General features: G+C 45.3%; 1 protein-coding gene across 4 annotated transcripts in view; it reads left to right on the top strand.

Moving 5' to 3' along the window:
• The window catches only part of fam120b (family with sequence similarity 120 member B), a 207,792-nt gene that overhangs the window by 99,299 nt on the left and 85,993 nt on the right, over positions 1 to 22,500 (top strand). The window lies entirely within an intron of this gene.

Raw genomic sequence — 22,500 nt, forward strand, 5'->3', positions numbered from 1 at the left:
ATCTTTTTGGATGAGTTTCTATTAGCTTTGCACAATGTGATGGAACAAGATTTGCCCATTCCTCCTTGCAAGATTGCTCAAGCTGTGCTGAGTTTGTTGAGGAGCGGCAGTGGACAGCAATCTTGAGGTCTTGCCAGGGTTAAAAAGTGAGGACTGTGACTGGGCCACTCAAGGCCATTAATTTTCTTCATTTGAAGCCACTTACGGTTAGTCTGGCAGTGTGCTTTTCGCCATTGACTTGTTTAAAGACAAATTTCCTCACTAGTTTATGCTTTCTGGCAGAGGCTAGCAGGTTTTATCCAGGATTTCCAATCCCTGCTGCTGAAAAACACCCAGTTAACATGATACTACCTCCACATACTTTAGAGTAGGGATGGTGTTACCTGGCTGATGCGCAGTATTAGATTTACACTAAATGTACGGCTTAGTGATGAGGCCAAAAAGTTCCACCTTAGTCTCATCTGACCCCAAGACCTTCTCCCCATCTTTACAGTATCTTCTAAGTGACACATTGCAAAATTTTCATGGGCAAGGATTTTTTTTTTTAGCCAGGAGTCCTTCATTGCCACTCTTCCATAAGTATCTTTTTTGTGTAAGATTGTGGGTCGCCTGTATTGTAAAGCATTTTACTAACCGCTACACTCTGTGCCACCCATACCATTACCATACTATTCTTCTCTGACAACTGAGTTTAGAAGGGCAAGCTGACAGTTTGGCTGTGGTTTCACAATGGACTACACTGAGCTCTGAGAACTGTTCAGTGCCTTTGAGATGGTCTTGTACCCTTTCCCAGATTTGTGCTTCTGTATTATCATTTCCCTAACTTGTCTTGAATGCTCTTTTGTCTTCATTTTGGTTTGGTCTGTTGAAAATCTACCATACAAGCATACAGACTTGGTTAAGGGGTTAAGTTGTTGTTCAGACCAAACATCAGAATGGGGAAGAAATGTGATTTAAGTGACTTTGAATGTGAAATGATTGTGGTGCCAGACAGGGTGGTTTGAGTGGCTCAGAAGCTGCTGATTCCCTGGGATTTTCGGCTTAGCAGTCTCTGGAGTTAACAGAGAATGGTGCAATAAACAAAAAAAAATCCAGTGGGCAAAAATGCCTTGTTAATGAGAGAAATCAGAGGAGAAAGGCCAGACTGGTTCAAGCTGACAGGAAGGTGACAGTAACTCAAATAACTACATGTTACAACAGTGATGTGCAGAAGAGCATCACCAAGCGCATAACTCAGATGCATTAGCAGCAGTGGAAGGCAGGCAGAGCACTACCAAATGCAGTGAGTTCATTCTCGCGTGGGGGGTTTACTTATTTTTTAAACCATAAAAGATAGGGTCTAGCAGAGTGGCCATTGTCGGAGCAGGGGCTAGAGTCAGAGTGAGAACTTGGAGTCTTGACGAGAGGCTGAGGCCAAAGAAACAGGTAAGAAGGGTAGGATTTTCCTTTTGTTATTGCCAATTTTGGTCTTGGTTGCCCATCGTACAGTGCAGCCAGGATGGCAGATATGTCAGAGGACTGCTCCTCCTGTAGGATGTGGGAATTCATGGAACCTGATGGTTTTCCTGATGACTACACCTGCGGGAAGCGCAGCCAACTCCAGCTCCTGAAAGACCGCATTAAGAGCTGGAGTTGGATAAACTAAGGATCATGTGGGAGACTGGGCAATTGATAGGTACAACTTTTGAGCAGATGGTTATACCCGGAGTGCAGAATTTGGGGAGTAGATGGGTGAACACCGAGAGAGGTAAAGGGAGAAAGAAGTCAGTGCAGGGCCCCCCGTGGCCATTCCCCTCAGCAATAGGTACTGTTGCTTTTGGATACTGATGAGGGGGATGACCTATCTGGGCAAGGCAGCACCAGCCAGACCAATAGCACTGTGGTCGACTCTGAGCCTCACAAGGTTAGGGTGAAGTCAGGCAGAGCAATAGTCATAGGGGACTCAGTAGTTAGGGGGACAGATAGGAGATTCTTCGGCAGCAAAAGAGACGCCAGGATAGTGTGTTGCCTGTCGGGAGCTCGGGTCCAGGATATCTCTGAGCAGTTGCAGAATATTCTTGAAGGAGAGGGTGAGCAGCTGGTGGTCGTGGCACATGTTGGTACCAGTGACAGAGGTAGGAGTGGGGTAGGGGACCTGTGCAGTAAGTTGAGGGAGTTAGGAAGGAGGCTGAAGAGCGGGACCTCCAAGGTGGTCATCTCCAGATTACTCCTGGTGCAAAGGACTACGGAAGGTCAGAGCCAGAAGGTAGCACAGACGAATGAGTGGCTGAGGAGATGGTGCAGGGGGCAGGGTTTTAAGTTCTTTGGAACCTTTTCTGGGGTGGGTTGCACTTGAACTGGAAGGGAACCAATATCTTGGGAAGGAGGTTCGCTAATGCTGTTGGGGAGGGTTTAAACTAGATTTTCAGGGGAGTGGGAACCGAAGTGAAGAGGTAGAAGGTGGGGAGGTTGGGGCACAAGTAGAGACAGCTTATAGGGAGCTTGGGAGGAAGGACAAGCAGATGATAGAGCAAAGAAGGACTCAGCCAGATGGTTTGAGATGTGTCTATTTTAATGCAAGGAGTATCATAAACAAGGCAGATGAACTTGGAGAGTAGATCAATACGTGGAACTACGATGCTGTCATTACAGAGACTTGGATGTCTTGGGCAGGAATGGCTGATGAGTGTGCTGGGCTTCAGATGTTTCAGAAAGGATCAGCAAGGGAGGCAAAAGAGGTGGGGGAGTGTCATTGCTAATCAGGGATAGTATCACGGCTGCAGAAAATGAGGAAGTCATGGAGGGCTTGTCTACTGAGTCAGTGTGGGTGGAAGTCAGAAACAGAAAGGGGCCGATAACTCTACTGGGTGTTTTTTATAGAACCCCCAATAGTAACAGAAACATTGAGGAGCAGATAAGGAGACAGATTCTGAAACGGTTGTCGTGATGGGTGTTGACTTTCCTGGTATTGACTGGCCATCTCCCTAGATCAAAGGGTTTAGATGTGGTGGTGTTTGTTATGTGTGTTCAGGAAGGTTTCCTGATACAATATGTAGATAAGCCAACTAGAGGAGAGGTTGTACTTGATCTGGTATTGGGAAGTGAACCTGGTCAGGTGTCAGATCTCTTGGTAGGAGAGCACTTTAGAGGTAGTGATCACAACTCTACCTCCTTTACCATAGCGCTAGAGAGGGATAGGTGCAGACAGTTTGGGAAAACATTTGATTATGGTAGGGGAAGATATAATGCTGGTAGGCAGAAACTTGGGAGCAGACGTTCTCAGGGAAATGCATGGCAGAAATGTGGCAAATGTTCAAGGAACACTGGCATGGCATTCTGCATGGGTATGTTCCATTGAGGCAGGGAAAGAATGATAGAGTAAAAGAACCATGGTACAAATGATATAAAAATTCTAATTAAGAGGAAAAGAAAAGCTTACGGAAGGTTCATGAAACTAGGTACTGTAAGAGCTCTAGAAAATTACAAGGTTGGCAGGAAGGAGCTTGAGTATGAAATTAGGAGAGCTATATGGGGTCATGAGAAGGCCTTGGTGAGCAGGAATAAGGGAAACCCCAGGGCATTCTACAAGTATGTGAAGAGCAAGAGGATGAGCCATGTGAGAATAGGACCAGTCAGCTGCGATAGTGGAAATGTGTGCATGGAGTTGGAAGAGGTAGCGGAGGCACTTAATGAATACTTTGCTTCAGTGTTCACCAGGAAAAAGGACCTTGACAATTGAGGGGATGACTTACAGCGGACTGAAATGCTTGAGCATAGAGACTTTAAGAAAGAGGATGTGCTGGAGCTTATAGAAAGCTTCAAATTGGATAAGTCTCTGGGACCGGATGAGGTGCACCCCAGGCTACTGTGGGAAGCAAGGGAGCAGATTACTGAGCCTCTGGTGATGATCTTTGAACCATCAATAGGGATGGGAGAGGTTCTGGAGGATTGGATGGTTGCAAATGTTGTTCCCTTGTTCACAAAAGCGAGTAGATAACCCAGGAAATTATAGACCAGTGAGTCTTACTTCAGTGGTGGGCAAGTTGTTGGAGAAGATCCTGAGAGGCAGGATTTATGAGCATTTGGAAAGACACAATCTGAATAGGGATAGTCAGCATGGCTTTGTCAAGGGCAGGTCTTGTCTTATGAGCCTGATTGAATTCTTTGGAGATGTAACAAACCACATTGATGAAGGTAGAGCAGTGGATGTAATGTATATGGATTTCAGTATGGCATTTGATAAAGGTTCCCCATGCAAGGCTCATTCAGAAAGTAAGGAGGCATGGGATCCGAGACCTTGCTTTGTGGATCCAGAAGTGGCTTCCCCACAGAAGGCAAAGAGTGGTTGTAGACGGTTCATATTCTGCATGGAGGTCGGTGACCAGTGGTGTGCCTCAGGGATCTGTTCTGGGACCTCTCCTCTTTGTGATTTTTATAAATGACCTGGATGAGGAAGTAAAAGGGTGGGCTAGTAAGTTTGCTGATGACACAAAAGTTGAGGGTGTTGTGGATAGTCTGGAGGGTTGTCAGAAGTTACAGCAGGATATTGATTGGATGCAGAACTGGGCTGAGAAGTGGCAGATGTTCAACCCAGATAAGTGTGAAGTGGTTCATTTTGGTAGGTCATATTTGAAGACAGAATATAATATTAATGGTAAGACTCTTGGAGGCGTGGAAAAACAGCGAGATCTTGGGGTCCTTGTCCATAGGACACTCAAAGTTGCTGCACAGGTTGACGATGTTGTTAAGAAGGCGTATGATGTGTTGGCCTTCATCAGCCATGGGATTGAGTTCAAGAGCCGTGATGTAATGTTACAGCTATATAAGACCTTGGACCCCACTTTGAGTCCTGTGTTCAGTTCTGGGCACCTCACTACAGGAAGGATGTGGATAGTATAGAAAGAGTGCAGAGGAGATTTACAGGAACGTTGCCTGGATTGGAGAGCATGCCTCATGAGAGTAGGTTGAGTGAACTTGTCCTTTTCTCCATGGAGCGATGGAGGATGAGAGGTGATCTGATAGAGGTGTATAAGATGATGAGAGGCATTGATCATGTGGATAGCCAGAGGCTTTTTCCCAGGGCTTAAAGGCATTAAATTAGATAAGTCACTAGGTCCGGACGAGATATACCCCAGGCTACTGTGGGAAGCAAGGGAGGAGATTGCTGAGCCTCTGGCGATGATCTTTGCATCATCAATGGGGATGGGAGAATTATCAGAGGATTGGAGGGTTGCAAATGGCTAACACGAAGGTGCTTAGAAGTAGGTACAGAGGGGATGTCAGAGGTAGGTTTTTCACACACAGAGTGGTGGGTGCATGGAATGTACTGCTAGTGACTGTGATAGAGGCAGATACAATTGGATCTTTTGAGAGACTCTTAGGTAGATTCATGGAGCTTAGCAAAATAGAGGGCTATGCAGTAGGGAAATTCTGGGCAGTTTCTAGTGTAGGTTATATGGTCAGCACAACAATGTGGGCTGAAAGGCCATGTGCTGTAGATTTCTCTGTTCTATGTTCTAATAAAATGGCTAGTGAGTTTACATGGGACTCAAATCTTCTCCATGGAACCTGACGAACACACTGCACTCCACTCTAATTCTAACCTCACCATCAAGCCCTCAGTTAAGGGGTGGCTGCTGTAGTGTTCTGGCGGACTGACCTCTATCTTACTGAAGCCAGGTGACACCTCTCAGACAGCTCCTCATACTTACCCCTTGAGCAGGACCTACTAAGGAGCACCAGGCCATTGTCTCCCACACTATCACCGACCTTATCGAATCTGAGGATCTCCCATCTGCTACCACCAACCTCATAGTTCCCTTCGCTGTGCCTCTCGTTTTGTACCTCCTACCCAAGATTCAGGTAGACCACAAAGCAAAATTCTGGAGTAACTCAGCAGGCCTGGCAACATCTATGGAAAAGAGTATAGTCGACATTTTGGGCTGAGACCCATCATTAGACGCTTTTCCACAGATGCTGCCTGGCCTGCTGAGTTTCTCCAGCATTTTGTGTGTGTTGCTTCGATTTCCAGCATCTGCAGATTTTCCTCTTGTTTGTCCAGGTAGACTCATTGTTTCTGTTTGTTCCTGCCCCACTGAACTTGTGTCTTCATACCTTGACTCAGGTTAATCTCTCCCCGTTTCGGTCCCTTCTTATTTAGATCCGTGATACTTCATATGCTCTGGATCTTTTAAATGACTTCAAGTTTTCTGTACACCTCCATTCCCCTATGTCCAGTCCAAATACACCTCTGTCTCCCATGTCCATTCCCAATACACCTCTGTCCCCCATGTCCATTCCCTATACACCTCTGTCCCCCATGTCCATTCCCAATACACCTCTGTCTCCCATGTCCATTCCCAATACACCTCTGTCCCCCATGTCCATTCCCTATACACCTCTGTCCCCCATGTCCATTCCCAATACACCTCTGTCCCCCATGTCCATTCCCTATACACCTCTGTCCCCCATGTCCATTCCCAATACACCTCTGTCCCCTATGTCCATTCCCTATACACCTCTGTCCCCCATGTCCATTCCCTATACACCTCCATTCCCCATCAGGAGGGTCCTAAAGCTCTCCGCTTCTGGACACCAGATCCAACTAGTTTCCCTCCACCACCACTCTCCTCCATCGGTGAAACTGGCCCTCAGTAGTTTCTCCTTCCCACTTCCTTCGAACCAAAGGTACAGCCATGGACACTCGCAAGGGTCCCAGCTATGCCTGCCTGTTGTCAGCTACATGGAACAGTCCGTGTCCTTAACCTACACTGGTATCGTTCCTCAACTCCTTCTACGCTATGTTGTTAACTGCATTTGTGCTGCTTCCTGCACCCATGCCGAGCTTGTTAAGCAACTTTGCCTCCAACTTCCACCCTGTTCTCAAATTTACCTGGTCCACTTCCGACACCTCCCTCCCCTTTCGCAGTCTCTCTGTCTCTCTTTCTGGAGACAGTTTATCTACTGATAACTTCTATAAATTAGACAATCTACATTTTATCTACTGATAACTTTTTTACTGATTTTCAGTTAACCTGGACTATACCTCTTCCCACCCTGTTGCTTGTTAAAATTGCATCCCCTGCTCTGCCATCTCTGCCGCATCTGCTCTCAGCATGAGGCTTTTCATTCCAGAACTGATGAAGTGTCCTCCTCCTTCAAAGAAAGGGGCTTTCCTTCTTCCACCATCAACGTTGCTCTCACCCACATCTCTTCCATTTCACACTTGTCTACCCTCACCCCGCCCTCCTGCAGAGACACCAGGGATAGGGTTCCTCTTGACCTCACCTACCATCCCACTAGTCTCTGCGTCCAGCACATAATTCTCCATAACTTCTGCCATCTCCAACAGGATCCCACCACCAAGCACCTCTTTTCCTCCTCCCCCCCCACCCCATAGCCTTCCACAGGGATCACTCCTATGCGACTCCCTTGTCCATTCATCCCTCCCTAATGATCTCCCTTCTGGTTCCTATCTTGAAGTGGAACAAGTGTCACACCTGACCCTACACCTCCTCCTTCACTACCATTCAGGGCTCCAAGTAGTCCTTCCAGGTGAGGCATCACTTTACCTGTGAGACTGTTGGGGCCATATATTGTACCTGATGCTCCCTATGTGGCCTCCTGTATATCAGTGAGACCCGGTATAGATGGGGAGACCACTTCCCTGAGCACCTACCAGTCATTTCAATTCTACTTCCCATTCCCATTCTGATATTTCCCATGGCTTTCTCTACTGGCTGTGATGAGGCCACACTCAGGTTGGAGGAGCAACACCTTATATTCTGCCTGGGTAGCCTCCAACCTGATGGCATGAACATCGATTACTTCAACTTCTGTAATGGCCCCTCTCCTTTCCTTCACCATTCCCCATTCCATTTCCCTCTCTCACCTTATCTCCTTATCAGTCCATTGACTCCCTCTGGTGCTCCTCACCTTTCTCTTTCTTCTATGGTGCTCTGTCCTCTCCTATCAGGTTCCTCCTTCTCCAGTCCTTTATCTCTTTCACCATTCAACTTCTCAGTTTTCTTTACCCTGCCCCCTCTCCCATTTTCACCTATCACCTACTACATTGTACTATTTCCTTCTCCTCCCCCGCCCCACCGCCTTCTTACTCTGACTTATCATCTTTTTTTCCAGTCCTGATGAAAGGCCTTGGTCTGAAACATCAACTGTTTGCTCTTCCATCAATGCTGCCTGACCTGCTGAGGTCCTCCAGCATTCTGTGTGTGTTGCTTTGATTTCCAGCATCTGCAGATTCTCTTGTGTTTGAGGATGTTTTTGTCTTTTCTTTAATCACCAATAGAAATACAATTTACAGCATTGTAAGATCACCTTAGCTGTAATTCTAAGGTGGACAATAGTTTGACCTGCATACATCACAAGAAAAAAAATTAAAGGTAAAATGGAAAGTACTTATAATTTATCTTGAGCAACACATCCAAACTGCTGGAAGAACTCGGAGGCCAGACAGCATCTATGGAAATGAATAAACAGTTAACATTTCAGGCCAAGACCCTTCATCAGGACTGGAAAGGAAAGAGAAGACCCCAGAATAAGAAGGTGGGACGGAGGGCAAGGAGGACTAGCTAGAAGGTGACAGGTAGGAGGGAAAGGTAAAGGGCTGAAGAAGATTAAATCTGATAGGAAACAAGCATGAAACATGGAGAAAGGGAAGAAGGAGGGGCACTGGGGAGAGGTGATAGGCAGGTGAGGAGAAGAGATAAAAGACCAGAATGGGGAATAAGAGAAGAGAGGAGGAGAGGGAAAAAGTTACCAGGTTGGAGGCTACCCAGACAGTGTTGCTGCTCCACCCTGAGAGTGGCGTCTTCATGGCAAAAGTGGAGGTTATGGACTAACACGTCGGAACTGTAATCAAGAATAGAAATTAAAATGGTTAGCCACCAGGAAATTTCGCTATTGGCGGATGGAGCGGAGGTGCTTGAAAAAGTGAACGCTCCCCAAAGGTCTCACCAGTGGAGAGGAGGCCACATTGGGAGCACTGAATGCAATAGATGACCCCCAACAGATTCGCAGATGACGTATTGCCTCACCTGGAAGGGCTGTTTAGGCTCGGAATGGAGGTGAGGGAGAAGGTAGATGGACAAGTGTAGCATATCTGTCGCTTGCAGGAATATTTGTTGTTGCCAGTGAGGTTACAGGCTGTTCCAGCAGACCTAACCTGAGGACAGACTTGGGCCAGAGCAGAGCGGGGCAACCAATGAAATTGTTCTTTAAAAGAAATGGCAGGGAGGGGCAGAGAGGTTCCCTCTTGCACCATTAGGCATTGGAGCAGAATTAGGCCATTCAGTTTATTGAGTCTGCTCTGCTATTCTATCATGGCTGATTTATTATCCCTCTCGAACCCATTTTCCAGCCTTTTCCCCATTAGCTTACTAATCAAGAGCCTGTCAACTTTTGTTATAAAAATGCTCAATGACTCAGCCATATGGGGCTCTTCTTGTCTTTCTTCCCGGACCTCCTGTCCCATGATCCTCTCTTATCCCTTTTGCCTATCACCTGTCCAGCTGTTGGCTCCATCCCTCCCCCTCCTGTCTTCTCCTATCATTTTGGATCTCCCCCTCCCCCTCCAACTTTCAAATCCCTTACTCACTCTTCCTTCAGTTAGTCCTGACAAAGGGTCTTGGCCTGAAACGTCGACTGCACCTCTTCCTAGAGATGCTGCCTGGCCTGCTGCGTTCACCAGCAACTTTTATGTGTGGGGCATTAATATTTGGACTCCCCTTATTTGGGATTCACTGGGAATATATATGGTGTAACAAGTAGCACAAGAGTATTGTAGAATGTATGGATGCTTTGCAAATCAGTCATTTGGTTGCAAGCACTCATTCAGCACACTTTCTAAGTGCCTTTGTAGTTAGTCGTGTTTGAGTCAATGAGCCATGCTTCAGCTGTCATTGCTAATCATTAGGTAAAGTACTGTTAGTGGAATTCTGAAAACGCGGGAGCTGCCTCCTGTCGGATTGTTAACCTGTTCCATCCTGGACAATCTAAGATACCAACAGTAACCCAAAATAATTGTGCTGGTTTCAAACCTGATAGGTCATAATCTTCACAAACTTACCCCACCACTGCACCAAATACTTTTAATAAAGCTTGATAAGTCAGGTAGATTCTGTAGTATGTATATTTTGGTACAAAATAATGGAAAGCTCCACTGTTTCCCTCAGTGGAAAAGTCATTGTATGGTTACTTCACATGAATAAGAAATTTTGTTGCACTCTGTTGTAAATGGACAATAAACAGATGAAGAAGAATTTCTTTAGCCAATGGGTGGTGACTCTGTGGAATTCATTGCCATAGACACTGTGGAGGCCAAGTCATTGGGTATATTTAAAGCAAAGGTTGATAGGTTCTTGATTAGTCAGGGCATCAAAGGTTACAGGGAGAAGGCAGGAGAATGAGGTTGAGAAGGATAATAAATCAGGCATGATGGAATGGAGGAGCATACTTAATGAGCTGAATAGCCTAATTCTGCTCCTATGTCTTAAGGTATAAAAACATAGAACATAGAATAGTACAGCATAGTACAGGCCCTTCCGCCCACAATGTTATGCAGACTCTCAAACCCTGCCTCCCATGTAACCCCCCCCACCTTAAATTCCTCCATATACCGGTCTAATAGTCTCTTAAATTTCACTAGTGTATCTGCCTCCACCACTGACTCAGGCAGTGCATTCCATGCACCAACCACTCTTTGAGTAAAAAACCTTCCTCTAATATCCCCCTTGAATCCCTTACCTTAAAGCCATGTTCTCTTGTATTGAGCAGTGGTGCCCTGGGGAAGAGGTGCTGGCTGTCCACTCTATCTATTCCTCTTGATATCTTTATACTTCTATCATGTCTCCTCTCATCCTTCTTCTCTCCAAAGAATAAAGCCCTAGCTCCCTTAATCTCTGATCATAATGCATACTCTCTAAACCAGGCAGCATCCTGGTAAATCTCCTCTGTACCCTTTCCAATGCTTCCAGATCCTTCCTATAGTGAGGCGACCAGAACTGGACACAGTACTCCAAGTGTGGCCTAACCAGACTACACTTCATAATCCGAATTTGCTGGAGGAACTCAAAGTTCAAAGTAAATTTATTATCAAAGTGCATATATGTCACTATATACAACCCTGAGATTCATTTTCTTGCTGGCATATTCAATAAATGCAAAATAGAATAATAACCATAATAGAATCTATGAAAAACCGCACCAACTTGGGTGTTCAACCCAAGTTGAAAAGACAACAAACTGTGCAAATACAAAAAAAAGTAATAATAATAAATAAATAAACAATAAATGTCAAGAACATGAGATTAAGAGTCCTTGGGAGTGAGTCCATAGGTTGTGGGGACATTTCAATGATGGGGCAAGTGAATACTCATATTTCATAGATGCTGCCTGACTGAGTAAGTTGATGTTTCAGGCCGAGATCCTTTACTCCCTTCCATGGATGCTGCCAAACTTTTGCTGAGTTGCTCCAGCATTTTATGGAGGTTACTCAAGATTTGCAGCATCTGCAGAACCTCTTGTATTTATAATCTGACTCTGATTGAAGGATCTCAGGAGGATTTTTCTTTTTAGCAGGAAGGTGTGCCTGGAACTCACTGCTTAGAGGAAACAGAGGCAGAAAAACCTCACTCTATTTGAAAGCACTTAGATGAGCCGACAAGGCTTCTGAACAAGAGTGGAGAAGTGGAATTAGGCAGGATGACACACATACACACACACACGCGTACACGTGCGCATGTGCTGAGGGAGCTCGGTCCGGCAACATCCATGGGAAGGAACAAAGAGTTGATGTTTCAAGCTGAGATTCTTATCAGAACTGTGTAGACACTTGATGCACCAAATGGCCTCCTATGTGGTGGATAAACTTGAATTGTTCTATGATGAGGAAATACAAAGTGGATGCAGCTGCTGGAAGAACATCAATGTTCTGGCTCTATCCAATATTTTACAACATCGAAGAGTACAGCACAGTACAGGCCCTTCAGCCCACAGTGTTGTGCTGACCTTTTAACTTACTCCAAGATCAATCTAACCCTTCCCTCCTGCCTAGCCCTCTATTTTTCTATTACCCATGTGCCTATCTAAGAGTCTCCTAAAAGTCCCAGGCAGTCAGCAGAGAAGAAAAGTTTAACTGAAAGATGTGAACAAGCTGTTTTAAGGTATAACTACAAAAAGTGGTTAATTATTAGGAACTTGCAAGGCACACGCCAGGCTCTTTTGAAGCTTTCAGCAAGGAGTGCGTTTTCTGTTATAAGGCAGCTGAGCTTTGACTTCAGCTTTATTAGCATAGTTTGTTATGGGGCAATCGCTATAGCACACACAACTTAATATGACATGTGGAGTGCCTACCCCCAGAGGATTCTTGTTGTTAGGGTGAGGACAGATGAACAGAGAACACTGTGCATCCATCACACATACCAAATACAGCAGCAAAATAGCAGAATGTAGTATTGAACCTGCCAGTGAAATATGTTATAAGGACCCAACACATAGCCTGCTTGCGTGAGGTTTCAGCCTTATCAAACTGCCATTCCCTGTCTTTCAATCCTAAAGTGGTTGATCTGACTCATTTTAGAATTGGAAATGTAGATTTTACTCCCCCAACCCCCACTCCAATTTAAGCAAAAGCAAAGCCTTTCATTAGTAACATTTGCCCCATGCAATCCTTCATTTGAACTGCGCACATTCCATCGTGCTAGAGTGGGTAATTTATAATGAGGACATCATGCTGTTTGGGGGAAAAGGTTCTCATTAAAATCTGACAGGGGCACGACAGATCTGGGTGCACCAGAGCTTGTTATTGTTAGTACCTGTAAAAAATAACCCCTCCCCCTCCCACCACCAATCATCTTAAAACAGCTAATCTGCAAAGCAGTCTGACACTATTACTCGTTCAGCACCCGCTGAATGTCTGAGGAGTCTTGTGCAGCGTGGTGAGGCTGACAGTCAATCCTGAGACGGTATCAGATTGCTCTTTGGAACTGACCGGTGTCTGTAGCGGCAGGTGCTGTCTGAGGGAGGGCCCAGCCTGCAGCAAACTGGGAGCGGTCCATGCACCTGCCTGTCATCTGCCACCGGTCCTGAGCACCTGTTGGGTCCTGTGGGGGGTGGGGGGTGGTGGTTAGTGGGCTATTGTTGCACGTGGTCTGGAATGCAGCAGCATAAAAATGTTTCACATCTGCCACCAGTTTGCATCTGTTCAGTCATCCTTATGTTGAAGGTTGACCATTGTTTCCAACTAGTACATTTGCTCATAGTGAGCTGGTGTGCTTTGTAGGGTGTAGGAAGAGGGGGCCAATAAGGACTGATACATTACAGCGGTATGTGTGTACATCAGGGAGAGATAAAGGGACTGACAGAGCTGTAGGTGTAGTAAGGAGTCGCAGAGGCACAAACATCCAGAGTAACACACACAAAATGCTGAAGGAATTCAGCAGGTCAGGCAGCATCTATAGAAAGGAAGGGGGAAGAAGCCAGAATAAGTAGGTGGAGTGAGGGAAGGAAAACAAGCTGGCAGGTGGTAGGTGGAGACAGGTTGGGGGAAGGTAGGTGGGTGGGAGAGGACAGGATGAAGTGATAGGTAGAAAGATAAAGAGCTGAAGAAGAAGAAGTACACAGGTGTGACTTCAGCACAGGCATATATGGGGGAGGTGGGTGGTAAGCAGTCATGTAATTATGTGCAGTCATGTAATTGTGTGTGAAGGAACTGAAGTGCTGAGGGAAATGATTAAGTTACAAGCAAACATACAGGTGTGAAGAGAGAGTCATCAGAGGAGGTTCATGGGAATGATCTTGGGAATAAAAGTATGATGAGTGTTTGACTCTGGGGCTGTACTTGCTGGCATTTAGAAAAATGAGGGGCGGGGATCTCATTGAAACCTATTGAAAGAGGTAGAGAATGGATGTGGAGAATATGTTTCCTTTAGTGAGGAAGTCTAGGACCAGAGTGCATGGCCTGAGAATAGAAGGATGTCCCTTTAGAACAGAGATAAGGTGGGTGGTGAATCTGTGGAATTCATTGCCACAGGTGGCTGTGGAAGCTGAGTCACTGGGTATATTTAAAGCAGAGGTTGATAGGTTCTTAATCAGGGCGTCAAAGGTTACGGGAAATAGACAGGAGAATGGGATTGAGAAGGATAATAAAACAGCCTTGATGAAACGATGGAGCAGGCTCAATGGGTTGAGTGGCCGAATTCTGCTCCTATGTCTTATGTGTACAAATGTAGATGCAGACAGGGAGATTCTGGGAATGGAGACTGTGGAAGAGGGAGAAAGATACAGCTGTAGCAACTGAAAGAGTAGTAACTTATGGAGAGAAGAGAAATGAATGTGCTTCCAGAAGAATTAAATTTCAATGCTGTTTCTAAAATGAGTTCAAGATGCATCTAGTGGAAATCTGAAATAAAAATGGGAAATATTAGAAATTCTCAGGTCACTCAGCACTGGTGAAGAGAAACAAAGCTGGGTCAATAGTTTTCTTCATGTCAGAAATCCAACAGGATTTATTTTTTTATTTAGAGATGCAGTGTGGTTCGGGTCCTTCTGGCCCACACTGTCCAATTACTCCCATGTGAGCAATTAACCTACATCTTTAGAGTGTGGGGAAACCTGGAGCACCCAGAGGAAACCCATGTGATCAGGAGGAACATAGAACAGTACGGCACAGGAACAGGCCATTCAGCCCACAGTGTTGTACCAAACCAGTTAAAAAGCAAAACAAAAACTTCCAAAATATTAATTCCTTCTACCTACACAATGTCCATATCCCTCCATCTTCCTTACATTCATGTGCCTATCCAAATATCTTTTAAAAGCCACCAATGTATTTGCCTCTACCACCATATCAGGTAGTGCATTCCAGGCATCCACCACTCGGAATAGAAAAAACTTACCCCTCACATCCCCCTTGAACCTATCCCATTTCACCTTCAATGCATGCCCTCTGGTATTAGGCATTTCAACCCTGGTAAACAGATACTCTCTGTCCACTCTATCTATGCCTCTCATAATTTTGTAAACCTCTATCAGATCTCCCCTCAGCCTCCAGCGCTTCAGAGAAAACAACCCAAGTTTATCTAGCCTTCTGTGATAGCACATGCCCTCTAAACTAGGCAGGATCATGGTAAACCTCCTCTGCACCCTCTTGAAAGCCTCAATAGCCTTCCTATTGTGGGGCAACCAAATGTATGCAATACTCCAGATGTGGCCTCACCGGTTTATAGTTCCCAGGATTTTCCCTTATTCCTTTCTTAAATTGGTTGTTGGCTTCAGAAAGAGTAGCAGACCGCATGACCCTATTTACATTGGTGGTGCGCAAGTGGAACAGGTCAAAAGTTTTAAGTTCCTTGGGGTCAATATCGCAAATGACCTGACTTGGTCCAACCAAGCAAAGTCCACTGCCAAGAAGGCCTACCAGCGCCTTTACTTCCTGAGGAAGCTAAGGAAATTTGGCCTGTTCCCTAAAACCCTCCCTAATTTTTATAGATGTACCGTAGAAAGCATTCTTCTGGGGTGCATCACAACCTGGTATGGAAGTTGCCCTGTCCAAGACCGGAAGAAGCTGCAGAAGATCGTCAACACAGCCCAGCACATCACACAAACCAACCTTGGACTCACTTTACACCACACGCTGCCGGAGCAGTGCTGCCAGGATAATCAAGGACATGACCCACCCAGCCAATACACTTTTCATCCCTCTTCCCTCCGGGAGAAGGCTCAGGAGCTTGAAGACTCGTACGGCCAGATTTGGGAACAGCTTCTTTCCAACTGTGATAAGACTGCTGAACAAATCCTGACCCGGATCTGGGCCATACCCTCCAAGTATCTGGACCTGCCTCTCGTTTTTATTTGCACTACCTTACTTTCCCTTTTCTATTTTCTATTTATGATTTATAATTTAAATTTTTAATATTTACTATCGGTTTGTACTCCAGAGAGCACGAAGAGCAGAATCAAATATCGCTGTGATGATTGTATGCTCTAGTATCAATTGTTTGGCGACAATAAAGTATAAAGTATAAATAGAGGTGTAACATTAGCCACTCACCAGCCCTCTGGGACCTGGCCTGTGGCTAGAGAGGACACAAAGATACTAGTCAAGAGCCCAGAAATCTCGTCTCTTGCCTCCTTCAATAACTTGGGGTAAATCCTATCAGGCCCAGGGAATTTATCCACTTAATTCTCATTAGGAAGTACAATGCTTCTTCCTTCTGGTCCTCCGTATCCTTTTCCATAGTAAATACTGAAACAAAGTAATCATTAAGTACCTCACTCACAATCTCAGCATTCAAACTAATGTTGCCGCCTTTATCCTTGAGTGGTCCCACCCCCTATTTGCTCTTGATGTATGTATGCCTTGGGACTAACCTTAATCCTACTTGCCAGTGACTTTTCATGGCCCCTCCTGGCTTTCCTATTTTCTGTCTTCTTTATAATCCTCATGTGCTTCATTTGATCCTGACTTCTGAAACTTTACATATTTTTCCTTTTTCTTCTTGACAAAATGGAAGGGCAGGTATTCAGATGTCTGGATCATTGGGACCTCTTTTGGAGCAGGTGTGACCTGTACAAAAGGGACGAGTTGCACTTGAATCCAAGGGGGACCAATATCCTGGCAGGGAGGTTTGCTAAGGCTAGTGGGGAGAGTTTAAACAAGAAATGCTGGGGGGTGAGAACCAAACTGAAGAGACAGAGGAAGGGGCGGTTGGCTCACAAATCGAGAAAGCTTGTAGACAGTGTGAGAGGGAGGATAGGCAGGTGATAGAGAAGGGATACACTCAGACTGATGGTTTAAGATGTGTCTATTTTAATGCAAGAAGCATCATGAACAAAGTGGATGAACTTAGAGCATGGCTCAGTACTTGGAGCTATGATGTTGTGGCCATAACAGAGACTTGGATGGCTCAGGGACGGGAATGGCTACTTAGAGTGCCAGAATTTAGATGTTTCAGAAAGAAGGCAAAAGAGGTGGAGGGGTGTCACTGCTGATTGGAGATAGTGTCACGGCTGCACAAAAGGAGGAAGTCATGGAGGGATTGTCTACTGAGTCTCTGTGGGTGGAAGTTAGGAACAGGAAGGGGTCAATAACTCTACTGGGTGTTTTTTATAGACCACCACAGGGACATCGAGGAGCAGATAGGGAGACAGATTCTGGAAAGGTGAAATAATAAAATGGTAGGAGATTTTAATTTCCTCTATTGATTGGCATCTCCCTTGAGCAAAAAGTTTTGATGGGGTGGAGTTTGTTAAGTGTGTTCAGGAAGGTTTCCTAACACAATATGTAGATAAGCCTACAACAGGAGAGGCTGTACTTGATCTGGTATTGGAAAATGAACCTGATCAGGTGTCAGGTCTCTCAGTGGGAGAGCATTTTGGAGATAAAGATCACAATTCTATCTCCTTTACCAGACCATTGGAGAGGAATAGGAACAGACAAGTTAGGAAAGTGTTTAATTGGAGTAAGGGGAAATACGAAGCTATCAGGCAGGAACTTGGAAGCAGATGTTCTCAGGGAAATGTATGGCAGAAATGTGGCAAATGTTCAGGGGATATTTGTGTGGTGTTCTGCATAGGTACGTTCCAATGAAACAGGGAAAGGATGGTCAAGAAGAAAAGAAAACTTACGAATGGTTCAAAAAACTAGGTAATGATAGAGATCTAGATATAAGGCTAGCAGGAAGGAATTTAAGAATGAAATTAGGAGAGCCAGAAGGGGCCATGAGAAGGCCTTGGTGAGCAGGATTAAGGAAAACCCCAAAGCATTCTACAAGTATGTGAAGAGCAAGAGGATAAGACGTGAGAGAATAGGACCATTTGAGTGTGACAGTGGAAAACCGTGTATTGAACTGGAGGAGATAATGGAGGTACTTAATGAATACTTTGCTTGAGCATATACACATTAAGAAAGAGGATGTGCTGGAGCATTTGGAAGGCATCTAGTTGAATAAGTCACGGACTGGATGAGATATACCTCAGGCTACTGTGGGAGGCGAGGGAGGAGATTGCTGAGTCTTTAGCAATAATCTTTGCATCATCAACGGGGACGGGAGAGGTTCAGAAGGATTGGAGGATTGCAGATGTTGTTCCCTTATTCAAGAAATGAAGTAGTGAAAGCCCAAGAAATAATAGACCAGTGAGTCTTACTTCAATGGTTGGTCAGTTGATGGAGAAGATCCTGAGAGGCAGGATTTATGAACATTTGGAGAGGCATGATATGATTAGGAATAGTCAGCATGGCTTTGTGAAAGGCAGGTCGTGCCTTACGAGCCTGATTGAATTTTTTGAGGATGTGACTAAATACAGTGATGAAGATAGAGCAGTAAATGTAGTGGATTTCAGCAAGGCATTTGATAAAAGTACCCCATGAAAAGTTTATTGAGAAAGTAAGCAGGCATAGGATCCAAGGGGACCTTGCTTTGTGAATCCAGAATTGGCTTGCCCACAGAGTGCAAAGAGTGATCGTAGACAGGTCATTTTCTGAATGGTGGTTGGTGACCAGTGATGTGCCTCGGATCTGTTCTGGGACCCCTTCTCTTCGTAATTTTATAAATGACCTGGATGAAAAACTGGATAGATGTGCTAGTAAATTTGCTGATGCCACAAAGGTTGAGGGTGTTGTGGATAGTGTGGAGGGTTGTCAGAAGTTACAGCAGGACATTGATAGGATGCAAAACTGGGCTGAGAAGTGGCATATGGCATTCAACCCAGATAAGTGTGAGGTGGTTCATTTTGGTAGGTCAAATATGATGGCAGAATATAGTATTAATGATAAGACTCTTGGCAGCGTGGAGGATCAGAGGGATCTTGGGGTCAGTGTCCATGGGACACTCAAAGCTGCTGCGCAGGTTGACTGTGTGGTTAAAAAGGCATGCGTTGCATTGGACTTCATCAACCATGGGATTGAGTTCAAGAGCCAAGAGGTAATGATACACCTGTAAAGAACCCTGGTCAGACCCCACTTGGAGTACTGTGCTCAGTTCTGGTCACCTCATTAAAGGAAGGATGTGGAAACTATAGAAAGGGTGCAGAGGAGATTTACAAGGATGTTGCCTGGATTGGAGAGTATGCCTTATGAGAATAGGTTGGGTGAATTTGGCCTTTTCTCCTTGGAGTAACTGAGGGTGAGAGGTGACCTGACAGAGGTGTACAAGATGATGAAAGGCATTGATCGTGGACAATCAGAGGCTTTTTCCCAGAGCTGAAATGGCTAGCATGAGAGGGTGCAGTTTTAAGGTGCTTGTAAGTAGGTACAGAGGAGATGTCAGGGGTAAGTTTTTTGCACAGAGAGTTGTGAGTGTGTGGAATGGGCTGCCGGCCACTATGGTGGAGGCGGAAATGATAGGGTCGTTTAAGAGACTCCTGGATAGGTACATGGAGCTTAGAAAAATAGATGGCTATGGGTAATCCTAGGTAATTTCTAAAATAACTACATGTTTGGCACATCGTTGTGGGCCATAGGGCGTGTATTGTGCTGTAGGTTTTCTATGCGTCTATGCTAAATTCATCGCCTCTCTGGACATCCTAGGTTCTCTTATTTTTCCATCCCTATCCTTCCTTCTAAAAGGAACATGCCTTTCCTCTACTCTGTGCAATAGATCTTTAAATACCCTCCACATGTCTGATGTGTCCTTGCCAGAGAAAAGGTGTTCCCAATTGACACTTGTCAGTTCCCCTATAATTTGCCCTATGCCAATTTGAAACTCTCCCACAAGAACTCTTACCTTTTGCTATACTGAAGGATAAGGAGTTGTGGTCACAGTTCCCTAACTTCATGCACTGAAAGGTCAGTCACCTACCAGGCTCATTACCCAACACCAGGTCTAGTACGGTCCCTCCTCTCATTGGACCATCCACATATCCAGGTATTACTCTTCAGCCTCTTTCCTAACTATATGGGACCTCTTCTCCTTTTCTGCCTATGTCATTGGTGCCAATATGCACAACCTTTGTCCGTTCACCCTCCCCCTTGAGAATATCCTTCAGTCACTCCAATACATCATGAATCCTAGCACCCAGGAAGCTGCACACCATCCTGATGTCTCTTTAGCAGCCACAGAATCTCTTTATTAGATTAGATTAGATTATGAGAACACTCAGTCCTCTTTTTATTGTCATTTAGAAATGCATACCTGCATTAAGAAATTATACAATGTTTCTCCAGAGTGATATCACAGAAAACAGTACAAACCAAAGACTAACACTGACAGAACCACATAATTATAACATACAGTTACAGCAGTGCAAAGCAATACCATAATTTGATGAAGAACAGACCATGGGCACAGCAAAAAAGAAAGTCTCAATGTCCCGAGTCGATCAACTCCCGAATCCCCGATAGCAGGCGGCAAAAGGGAGAAGCTCCCTGCCATAAACCTCCAGGCACCATCAACTTGCCGATGCATTGGAAGCAGCCGACCACAGCCGACACTGAGTCCATCCGTCCGAAAACTTCGAGCTTCCAACCAGCCTCTCCAATACAGCCTCCCGAACGCCATCCTCTGCCGAGTGCCTTCGACCTTGCCCCGACCGCTGAAACACGCAAAGCTGAGGATTTCGGGGCCTTCTGCTCGGTGGCAGCGGCAGCGAAGCAGGCATTTCAGAAGTTTTCCAGATGTTCCTCCATGCTCTCAGTATTGTCCCCTAACTATCAAGTCCCCTATAACTACCCACTACCTGACTTTCCCCTTCCCTGTTGAGCCTCAGAGTCGGCTACAGTGCCACCAGCCAGGCTGCTGCTGCTGTGATCTGATGGGTCATACCCCCACCCAGTAGTATCCAAAGGGATATACTTATTGCGAAGGGGAATTGCCACAGGGGAACCTGCACTGACTTCTTAATACCCTTACCTCACCTGGTGGTCACCCGTCTGAAGCCTATACTCTGGGTGTGACCACCTCTTCAAAAGTCTCGCCTGTAATATCTTCAACCTTCCGAATGATCCTCAGTGCATCCAAGTCCAGCTTCAACTGCTTGACCCGGTCAGCCAGGCACTGAAATTGGGAGTACTTCCACAGATGCACTCATCAGGGAAACTGATAGGTATCCTGAATTTCCATATTTACTTTGGATCTGTCTTCACTAGGGAAGACACAAACAATCTCCCAGATGTAATAGTGGCCAGAGGATCTAGGGTAACGGAGGAACTGAAGGAAATTCATATTAAGCAGAAAATGGTGTTGGATAGACTGATGGGACTGAAGGCTGATGAATCCCCAGGGCCTGATGGTCTGCATCCCAGTGTACTTAAGGAAATTGTGGATGCATTGGTAATCATTTTCCAGTGTTCTATAGATTCAGGATCAGTTCCTGTGGATTGAGGGTAGCTAATGTTATCCCACTTTTTAAGAAAGGAGGGAGAGAGAAAACAGGGAATTATAGACCAGTTAGCCTGACATCAGGGGTGGGGAAGATGCTGGAGTCAATTATAGAAGATTAATAGTGGCACATTTGGATAGCAATAACAGGATCGGTCCGAGTCAGCATGGATTTACGAAGGGGAAATCATGCTTGATTAATCTTCTGGAATTTTTTGAGGATATAACTATGAAAATGGATAAGGGAGAGCCAGTGGATGTAGTGTACCTGGACTTTCAGAAAGCCTTTGATAAGGTCCCACATAGGAGATTAGTGGGCAAAATGGGAGCACATGGTATTGGGGGTAGGGTACTGACATGGATAGAAAATTGGTTGTCAGACAGGAAACAAAGAGTAGGGATTAATGGGTCCTTTTCAGAATGGCAGGCAGTGACTAGTGGGGTACCGCAAGGCTCGGTGCTGGGACTGCAGCTATTTACAATATACATTAATGATTTAGATGAAAGGATTAGAAGCAACATAGGCAAATTTGCAGATGACACAAAGCTGGGTGGCAGTGTGAAATGTGAGGAGGATGTTATGAGAATGCAGCGTGACTTGGACAGGTTGGGTGAGTGGGCAGATGCATGGCAGATGCAGTTTAATGTGGATAAATGTGAGGTTATCCACTTTGGTGGCAAGGACAGGAGGCAGATTACTATCTGAATGGTGTCAAGTTAGGAAAAGGGGAAGTACAACGAGATCTAGGTGTCCTTGTTCATCAGTCACTGAAAGTAAGCATGCAGGTACAGCAGGCAGTGAAGAAAGCTAATGGCATATTGGCCTTCATAACAAAGGGAGTTGAGTACAGGAGCAAAGAGGTTCTTCTGCAGTTGTACAGGGTCCTGGTGAGACCACACCTGGAGTATTGTGTGCAGTTTTGGTCTCCAAGTTTGAGGAAGGATTTTCTTGCTATTGAGGGAGTGTAGCGTAGGTTCACGAGGTTAATTCCCGGGATGGCGGGACTGTCATATGTTGAAAGATTGGAGCGACTGGGCTTGTATACACTAGAATTTAGAAGGATGATAGGGGATCTGATTGAAACATACAAGATTATTTAAGAGATTGGACACGCTAGAGGCAGGAAACATGTTCCCAATGTTGGGGGAGTCCAGAACCAGAGGCCACAGTTTAAGAATAAGGGGTAGG

The sequence above is a fragment of the Mobula hypostoma genome, chromosome 8 (assembly GCF_963921235.1).
Source record: "Mobula hypostoma chromosome 8, sMobHyp1.1, whole genome shotgun sequence".
NCBI lineage: Eukaryota > Metazoa > Chordata > Chondrichthyes > Myliobatiformes > Myliobatidae > Mobula > Mobula hypostoma.